Genomic DNA, 9461 nt, shown 5'->3' with positions numbered 1-9461 from the left:
ACCCACTCTCAGAGGCCTACCCTCTGATGCCCACTGGATTGGATCCCCAGGCCCTACCACCCCACTCAGCACCATCATGGATCAGGAGGGAAGGGGCCCGAAAGGATGACAGTGGGACTGGATTTAGGTAATGAATAGTAAAAGGGCTAGCAGTGGCAAATTGGTAATTAAATATTCATAATAGGTTTCCACAAAAATATGCATATTCCTATACAATCATAAGGCGCAAGGTTTACAAATCATAAGACTCAGGGTTTACAAACAATAAGGCACAGGATCTCAAAGAAAAGCAAGAAATAGCAGACTACAGAGATGCAACAGCTTGAACCCGATAGGAACAACCCCTGGTAGGGAGGAGGGGAAGGAGAGAAGAAATACCCTGATACCCTAAGGGACACCCTTAACCCCTGCTTGAATCACCCAGTTGGCTGGTCCTCAACCCAGGAACCCTCCTTCCCTCAGGGGGCTCCCCCACAGCTGCAGACCACTGAAGGGAGGGCCTTTCTCCCCTATAGGAATCCCCTTACCTGGCAACTCATGACTCCTCTGCAGCCTGGTGAGACTGCATTCATCTCCCAGGGCAAAGCATGTCCTCCCTCTGCAGGTGGCCCTCAGCTGCTTCAGGGCCCTTTCTGCCTTCAGCCCACTCTTGGCCCTGTGCACCATCTGCCTCCTGCCTTGTGCAGGGGTTGGGGACCTGAGCTGCCGTGTGCAGTGCAGGGGTCCGCGCCCACTCCTGGAGCCTCCATGCACCAATCCATGCGCCATCTGCCCTGCCCCGTGCAGGGGTTGGAGACCCATGCGGCCTCATACAGCACTGGGATCTCAGCCTGCTCCAGATCCCTCCATGCACTGACCTGTTCACCATTGCCATGCGCCCTTTGTGGCAGGGTTGGGGACACAGCTGCTTGCCGCTCCCTATCTGACAAGACATCTTCTGAGTGCTTCTGGGACAACTGTTCCACCCTGCTGGTCAGCTCAGCCATTTCTTCTCAGCCTTCTTTGTTATCTCTTGTCAAAGCCACCCATGTGCCTGGCATGCTGCCTTTTTATCCTTTCTGGAGGTTCTGCCCCTAGATTGAAGATGGACCAATCAGAGAGAGGTGGGGTTAGTCCCTTCTCTGGTCCATCTTTTCCCCTCGCCCCTGGGTAGGGGCAGGGAAAGGCTCTCCCCTGGCCTTCCCTGATTGGTGGGAAATGCTCCACCAATTATTCTAAGCCCTTTCAAGCTGCTGCCAGCAAGCCTGCCACAATTGGAAAAATAATTAGAGAGGTACTTACAGGGGTTGGTATTTCTACCACTGTTGGTGTGGGTGGGAGACAGAGTTTGGTTATATGCTCTTTGCAGAAAACAATTATATTTGCTGCTTAACGACATCTTTCAACTTTATATTCCAGATCTTTCCAAAGTGATGACAATGAGGTATGAGATTCATAGAAGGGTACGTTGGCTTGTTCAAATGTTTCAATGCAATCTCTTCTAATCTATGATGTTATTGTTTCCAGTGCATATATTTCACTTTTTAGAAGTCTTCTCGTTTGTTTAAAAGTATTGGAAACTCAAAGCAATAACTTGAGTTTAGCTATGCTGTTTCATCATAGAAATGTTTGTTCTTGCATGGATAAATGATGGTTACAAGTCTAACTGATTGCTACAACTACTTAAGCAACTATGATATGGGTCATCAACTGCTTTATGAAAAGTGTCATTTTCATTCTAGGATATATACAACATTGGAGAATCATATGTGATTTCTTTTTGCCCTTTTGAGTTGCTTCCAAACAAAGAAAGCTAAATTGTATCAGATGTAGCACTTTTTGTTTTAACTGGGAACATGCTGGTTTTATCCTTTCACTTCCAGTGTCCTATGGCTTCCAGTGTTCAATAGGATAAAGGGGTTCCTTCTTCTCAGAACGTCCTTTTGTTTTCTCTCTTTCATTATGATGCATAGGGCTGTACCAAACTGAAGGCAGCTGCTGGCTAATTTTGCGGGCAGATGTAATGGCCAGCAGTCATTTTCAAATGTCAAATGCAGCAGCCCCCCACCCTCCTCATGCCTCTGATTGGCTGAGAGGCTCTGATGGCCTTGCCTCTTGCCACTGATTGATTGCGAGAGTTTTCTGTCATATGGTCCTGCCCCTTGCTGTGTATTGGCTGTGAGGGCTGCCAGGCCACAAGGAGTATTAGGAGCATCACTGTCCTAATGAGCAGTGTCCCCTCATGGTGTGCCACCTGGCTTAATACTTTTGGACAACTAGTAAAACGGCATATGCTCACTACATAGCAACCAATCATCTGCCTCTCCCTGCTGCGCTGGTTGCTTCCACATTATATTCTCCACATTATTACACCTACTTCTCTCGTTGCCATATTTTCCACTCTGTGTTGCCCTCTCACATTCTTGCAATGGGTATGGTCTGAAGGGATTAAATTTCTGTATTTATTTTTCCCCTCACAGTTAGCTGAACAGGAGGAAAGCAATGTCTGTGTTAAATGCCCCTGGAGGTTTCAATTAGTCGCTACAGATTATTGTTCTTTTTTTTCTTCCATTTTGGTTCTTCTGGAAAGGATATCAGGAGCAGTTGCAACTTGGTGCATGAAACAGTTTTATCAGTGCTAGTGAAACAGCCCAGGATAAGCAACTGCTTTCCTGCTCCACCTTTGGTGCTTTCTGTTCCATGTGGTGATATTTAATGAAAGAGGATGCTATTACCAGAAACAGAAGGGAGGGAGGTAGGATAGGAAAACATTTGTCGCTTTTCTTACTGATACTGTTAATATCCTAGGAAAGCACCAGACACTGACAGAACCCCTGTAGTGTTCCAGATACTGTGCAGAAAGGCCAGCTCAGATAGTCAGGAAATGTAATTAAACAAGTCAATGAAACATAAATTCATAGATCTTAATACCAGCAGAGACATTGGCCTATTATGATTGCCTGGCTGGACTCCTAGCATAACACAGGCCAGGCAATCTCATTCAGTAGATCGCGTCAAGTCCGCATCTCATCACTGAATTATGGCATATTTTAGAAAAAACACCCTGTCACTTAATGCTAACCACCCTCCAGAACAGCACCAGTTGTCACAAGTTCACCAACATGCTCATCAGCTAACTAAACTGGCTACCAAATTCAAAATCTGGTTTTAAATTCAAGGTCCACTCTGGTATTCACTAAATGTACCTACCTCTTTTCTCCATCATAGTGACCACCCTGAACAGCTACAGTTCTCAGGGATTGTGAAACTGTCATCCTTGAGAGTGAAACTCTTGAGAGTGGGAGAGGGAGCTTTCTTGGCAGCAAGTCCAGGCTTTAAAACTCTCAATAGAGGAAAGAATGATCACAAATTTCCCTGCATGTGCGTACAGAAGAGGGCTGAATGCCAATCAGAGAACATGCCATGGGATGCATCTATCTTCCTGTCACTTTTCTCAGGTTGTCTCATGGCAGCTTTGTTTGGCTGCTCCTTTTATATCAGGATGCAGCTTTCTGCTCTGCCTGTGTTTTAGGCCGAACCCCGTGCAACTGAAAGGAAGTGAGCAAATGTATTTGTTACTCAAATTCTGAGAAATTCATTAACCCAAAGTTAATAGGCTTTCACACTTGTAACCAAGGATATAATTTGATCTGCTGTCAGATTTAAGAGCAAAGTAATAAACCCGAGCAAATATTACTTCTCTGTGACAAATCAAAACTAATAACATTCTCAGCAGAGCCTCATTCTGATCTCACTTATTCCAGAGTTAGAAGCAACTTATCTGAAGTCAGTGGGTACAATTCAAAGTTTTCTTGTAGCTGATTTCTGGTCCTCTGGCACTTTTAAAGCCATCCTCACTAGCTATCTGTGAATTTACCCAGCATAAACAGTAGCAGATAGTAAACATGTAACACATGGTATAGGGTTTATGCCAATGGCACTCTAGTTCCCCAGAACAGATGGAGAGGTTAGAGGGTCACTCACTTGAGCTATCTGTAACTATTAGACTGGACCTTACTGTCTGTGGGAAGCTGGGCATAAATTATAGAAGCATTTTCGTTTCACTAGCTGCAACTAGAAGACACCCAGTCACTAGGCTGCCACAGGCTTTGGGGGTTGAAAAGCTATGTGAACTATTTTGAGTTTGGTTCAGATGCTGTCTGAACCACTGGATTTTTCCCAGTCAAAAGTACTGTAATTTAGATCAAAGTTGGGTCCTTTTTAGATTTTGTATTTGACCAAAGTCCCATGTGTGCACCCCGTTGAAATTATTTGTGCTTTTGCACATCAGTTAAATTGTTAAATGTTATCAGATCATAGTTATAAAATGTTATCCGATCATAGTTATAAATGAAGTTCATGTAGTAAAGAATATGTTGTCTTGTCTTTTGTTATGGAAGCTAAAACCTACACAGCATCCACAGAAGCCTAAAAAAAAGACCCTCCCCCACTTTGTTTTGCTCAGGTTGGACTCTGTCACATTTCATAGTTTCATAGTTGTTAGGGGCTGGAAGGGACCTTACAGATCATTGGGTCCAGCCCCCTGCACCTGGGCAGGAAAGACTGCTGGGATCAAACGACCCTAGCAAGATGGGCATCAAGATGCTTTTTGAAGATCGCCAAGGTGGATGAGTGTACCACCTTTGTAGGGAGCCTGTTCTAAACCCTCAGCACTCAGCTTGTAAAGAAGTTTTTCCTTATGTCTAGCCTGAAGTGATCTTCACTTAGCTTGTGCCCATTATTTCTTGTCCTCCCCTGGGGAGCCTTGGTAAATAGATGCTCCCCCAAACCCTGATGTACACCCCTGATATACTTGTAGGCTGCAACCAAGTCCCCCATGAGTCTTCACTTCTCCAGGCTGAACAATCCCAAGGCCTCAGCCTTTCCTCATATGTCTTGGTCTCCAGGCCTCTAATCATGTGTGTGGCCCTCCTCTGGACTCTCGAGCTTCTTCACATCCTTCTTGAAGTCTGGTGCCCAGAATCAGATGCAGTACTCCAGCTGTGATCTCACCAAGGCTGAGCAGAGTTGGAGGATGGCATCCTTTGCCTTGCTTGAGATGCCTTGGTAGATACATGCCAAGGCTTGGTTAGCTCTGCCAGCATTGGTGTCTCATGATCATTTTGTTGTCAATCATGACACCCAGGTTTCACTCAGTTGTGGTGCTGGCAAGCATAGAACTGCCAACCCTGCATGGAAGGCTGTGGATTATTTCAGGGGAGTTCAAGGTACTGTGCTGCTCAGTTGCCCTTTAAAAGGGGCCTCCTTTAAAGAGTTGGCATCATATTAGTATAGCATGTACCCAGCTAGATATTTCTTGTCTCATTCCTGCAGGCTATTCACAGCAGTGAAAATTCATTTGGTAGAATCCCTGAGAGGACAGGGGTATATTAACCATCCTCTCCTCCACACTAACCATAGTTTTAGAATAAGGATGTATTAGAAGTCTGGCTGTGGCCAGTGAGCTGCAACATTGATAATCCCCACCTTCCTGAAGGGCCTTTCTCAATTACTGTAGCCAGATGCAAAATAAAGCCGATTCAGGATAGACTTAAGTTGCAGCAGCTGTGGCTGATTTAGCACCTACATGCTTTAGCATTAAAGTTAAAAGAAAAAGAAAAACACAGAAGCCATTCTCCTGCCATGTCTCTCTAGATCCAGCAGAAAACACATTTTGGTTATCCTTGAATATTGGGTCAGTCTTAGGAAAGCAGGTAGGTTTAATTCCTTGGAAACAAGTACTTGGTAAATATTTTGAGGTTTTCTTAGGATACAATACTGTGCATCTGTTATAAGAATCGTTATGTAGCCTAATAAGTACTTTTAATAGGCTTTTTTTTGCCTATGTTGTTTCAATGTAACTATTTCTGGGAAGCTGTTTCATAAAAGAGAAGTGATAAAAAATGCAGACTAATACCACAAACAAGCTTTCCCCCTGGGTAAATAAGGAGTTCTCATACATAATGTGGTCCTGTTATCCCATAATGTGGACGTTATATCCTGTTAGGGTTGGAGCATACCAGCTTCCCCATTATAGTTCATGGTACTTTTTTCTTTAAAAATAACCTTTTCAGTGCCTTTTAAAATGCTCAGCAAGCTTAGAAGCTGATAGGAGTGTTTAGAAGCAAAAACCTTGAAAGCATCTTTACATGTCTTTGCTGGTGCACCTCCATTTTGCTATGCACCTTATTATTTTAAACTGAGCCTCAGTGTTGCAGAAGTTATGAATGAGGACAAATTGCCTTGAGAAATGTACACGTTTAGAGGATGTGTAGCTCTTTGAATAAATGTCCAGTCACAGACTGAGAGCAGCCAATTAACTTTGTTCATGAAAATGCTAGTTATGTTCTTCAGGATTACAAAAATGATTTCAAAGATTACTTCATAAATCCCTTTAATATTCTTTCTGCTCAGCAAATATTTCTGTCTCTTGCATTAATTTAACTTCATCTATTAACACGGCTCCTGACCCTACAGTATACATGTACAGCTCACCTAAAGGAAGAAAATACTGTGTATATTTAAGTGAAATCAATTATCACGTTTGTATTACATGATGTGCATAGATATGAAGTCTCTCATTGCTTTGGAAAATGTATACACTAGTATCATCTAAAAATATGTAGACACCAATCCATGGTATGAAATGATGGGTTTGTACATGCAGGGTAGACTCTGCATATAGAAAAGATATAGCTACAAACTTAGGAAACACCACCAGATCCAGAATAAGTATCAGGAATCTACCCAGAGATTCATGTTGACAGGTACTTTTGACGATTTTTCAAAATCAGAGCCTTATAGTTGCCAAGTTAGAGATACTTGCTGTGATTGTCTCATCTTGCCAGGGCTTAGAGCTAAAAGAAGGTCACAATGTGAGAGGAATGCTATACATTTCCAAAGCATACTGAAAAAAATGAATAGCAAAGCATTTATTTTTTTTTGTCTGTGCAAGACAACTTTGAATGTTTGCACAATAAGTGTATTAAATCATTGGGCCATACATGGTATAAGTTAATTAACAAATTAATTTGTACCATGGCTGTATTTCACTTCTTTGGTTTGGGAGTGCCTACTTGGGCATCTATTTTACACTTGATCAAAGCCATTAATGAGTTCCCTCAATGCACTGTGCGGCATTTTTCACTGATTCATGCACAGAGTGACTGCCTCCATTACAAGTTATGATAACTGTATAGAGATTTGTGATAATAGGCTAGAGCAATTGTAAAACTAGTGAGGAGCAGCTTAAAATACAAGGGCTTGGTAAACCAAATGTTTGGTGATACAATAATTAGAAAGAGCTGCAGACACATTATGAGATAAAACAATACTCAGATATGGTACTGCTAGAATTTAATAATACTGCTGCATTGTTCTAGAATCAAGCATGTCAAATTCTCCTGTGGAAGAGCAAGGAAGTAAAAATCAGTGAAGTGAAAGTGAGATGGGGACTGATTACACCCACTGTAAAATACATGGAGAGGTGGGAAATTGTGTGTATATATATATATATATTATACACACACACACACACACACACACACACACACAGATATCTATATATAGATATATATAGAGAGCGATATACTCACACACACACATTGCAGTTTTGATTTCAGCTAAAGCAGGATCAGGCCCTATACTGCAGTAGAACTGCATTCTGTAGGAATGCCATTGATAGCTTTCAGTACTAGATTTTATCTTTGCTGTGGTTTATTGTAATTCAGAACCTGTAGCAAGATTCCACTTGATGCATTAAATCAGCTGTTTTTTTAAAAACTCTCTCTCTCTCCATCTAATGTAAGGTTTTGTAATGCAGTGTTTAAAGCTCTTGTAGAATAGAGTTGGTGTATTAACATTAAAATGTAGATGATTAACCCTGAGTAATTTAATTCTCACATGAACATTAAAAGATATTCCAGCAATCTAAAAGAAAAAAATGTCTTCAGGATTTATGAGAGATACTACTGTGAATCATATTGGCAATCAACAGTGCTGAAAATTAACACATGAGTAGGGCTTTTTATTTTCTTCCTTTTATACCTGGATTAAAAATAATAATAATTTTGTTTAATTTAGTATAAAATATCTCTTTTCTGAAATATAAGGTGGATGAAGGGTTAAATTCTACAAAATACAAGTCCATGCTCATTTTACTAGATTAGATTTGTGTGTGTGTATTTTAGTTGAGGTTTTAAAATAATGTTATGTGTTCTAGCAAATCTCAAGATTCCTGCTTTTCATGTCTGACACTAGCTACTTTTTGGGCTGTGTCTCCCTCCAGAGGCACTTGTAGAAGAATGTATGCCCATTTATTTCTAGTGAATTTTATGAAGCAGAACAAAAGCAGGGAAATTACTCTGCATCTATTTTACACTAACAGTTAGAGGTAATTATCTTTCCAGTATAACATTGCATTAAAATTCTGACTTTTTTTGTGTCTGTTTATTAAAACCCCCCCAACAAAACAGCTGCAGTAAAAGGAGAAAAAAATATTGTGTTTTAGAGTAAAAAATCTGAAAACATGATATAGCATGATGCAGTCAATGAACAAGGATACTTATCAACCAAGAGAGATTATAGACTTGATTGTCATAATCCTTACTTAATTGTAAAGTGTGGTGAGGTAAGCAAAGATGCCTTTTACTCTGCTATTGAGACTGTAACTCTAAGCAGGGTAAGGAGATCAGGGCTAATTGCAAGTGAGTAGAGAGGTAGAAAGGAGTGGGACGGTCTTGGACCACCTCTGCATTCTCATGAGCCAGGGCAAATAACTTTGTTTACAGTGAGGATCAAAAATATCAAAAAAGGAACAGTTACAGTTAGCACTGTGCTGTGGTATGCTTCTGAGACAATGCCAGTAGGCCTCCCCCTTTAACCAGGCAAGGCTGCAAAATTAAGAACTAACCCTATGATTACACGAACATGCTTATTAAGATGATCAAAATAACAGACATGAGGGCAAATGTTGCCATTTTTGCTTCCTTTATCACCCATAGTTGTGGGTTTTACATTGGAAATTAGCCAGGTTCATGCAACAGAAAACATGGACTTTCCCCTATTTGAAGGGCTAAAGAACAATTGTGGTAATGAGGCTGGGGGGATCCAGTGGATGTCAAGCAAATCATTGCTCAGACAGTCCTGTAGAATCATGACCTCACCCCTAATATTTTTGGGGGTATCTGTGCATAGTGCCCCCCCTCGCCTCCGCAGCAATCTCTTCTGCCCCTTTACCCTGGCTTACTTGATTTGATGGCTGTGCTATAACTGTTAGTACCCTTGTCACCCTCCTTTTTTTCAATAATGGAGGCAAGGGGTGCCATTCCTCAAGTCTGTGCCTTCTACAGGTAGTCACATCACATCTCCCAAATTTCCCCAGGCAGGCATTTTTTTTAAATAAGGGTGGATGCTATATGCTGGGACCTGCATGTTTATGTAGCCATCGCTTCCATCTCTCTTTGCTTTCTAGTGTGTTTTTT

At 41.6% G+C, this 9461-nt stretch overlaps 1 long non-coding RNA gene across 1 annotated transcript in view; it reads left to right on the top strand.

Annotated features, from left to right (window-relative positions):
* Positions 1 to 2030, top strand: part of LOC109303411 — a 74784-nt gene extending 72754 nt beyond the window's left edge. Inside the window, exon 3 of the long non-coding RNA XR_002099095.1 lies at positions 1399 to 2030. This is a non-coding gene — a long non-coding RNA (uncharacterized LOC109303411). The remainder of the gene's footprint in view (positions 1 to 1398) is intronic.
* Positions 2031 to 9461: the final 7431 nt, after the last annotated feature.

The sequence above is a fragment of the Gavialis gangeticus genome, unplaced genomic scaffold (assembly GCF_001723915.1).
Source record: "Gavialis gangeticus isolate Ggan-Ray unplaced genomic scaffold, GavGan_comp1, whole genome shotgun sequence".
Lineage (NCBI taxonomy): Eukaryota > Metazoa > Chordata > Crocodylia > Gavialidae > Gavialis > Gavialis gangeticus.
Note: the sequence above shows the minus strand (reverse complement) of the source record. Positions and strands in the feature narration are given on the sequence as shown.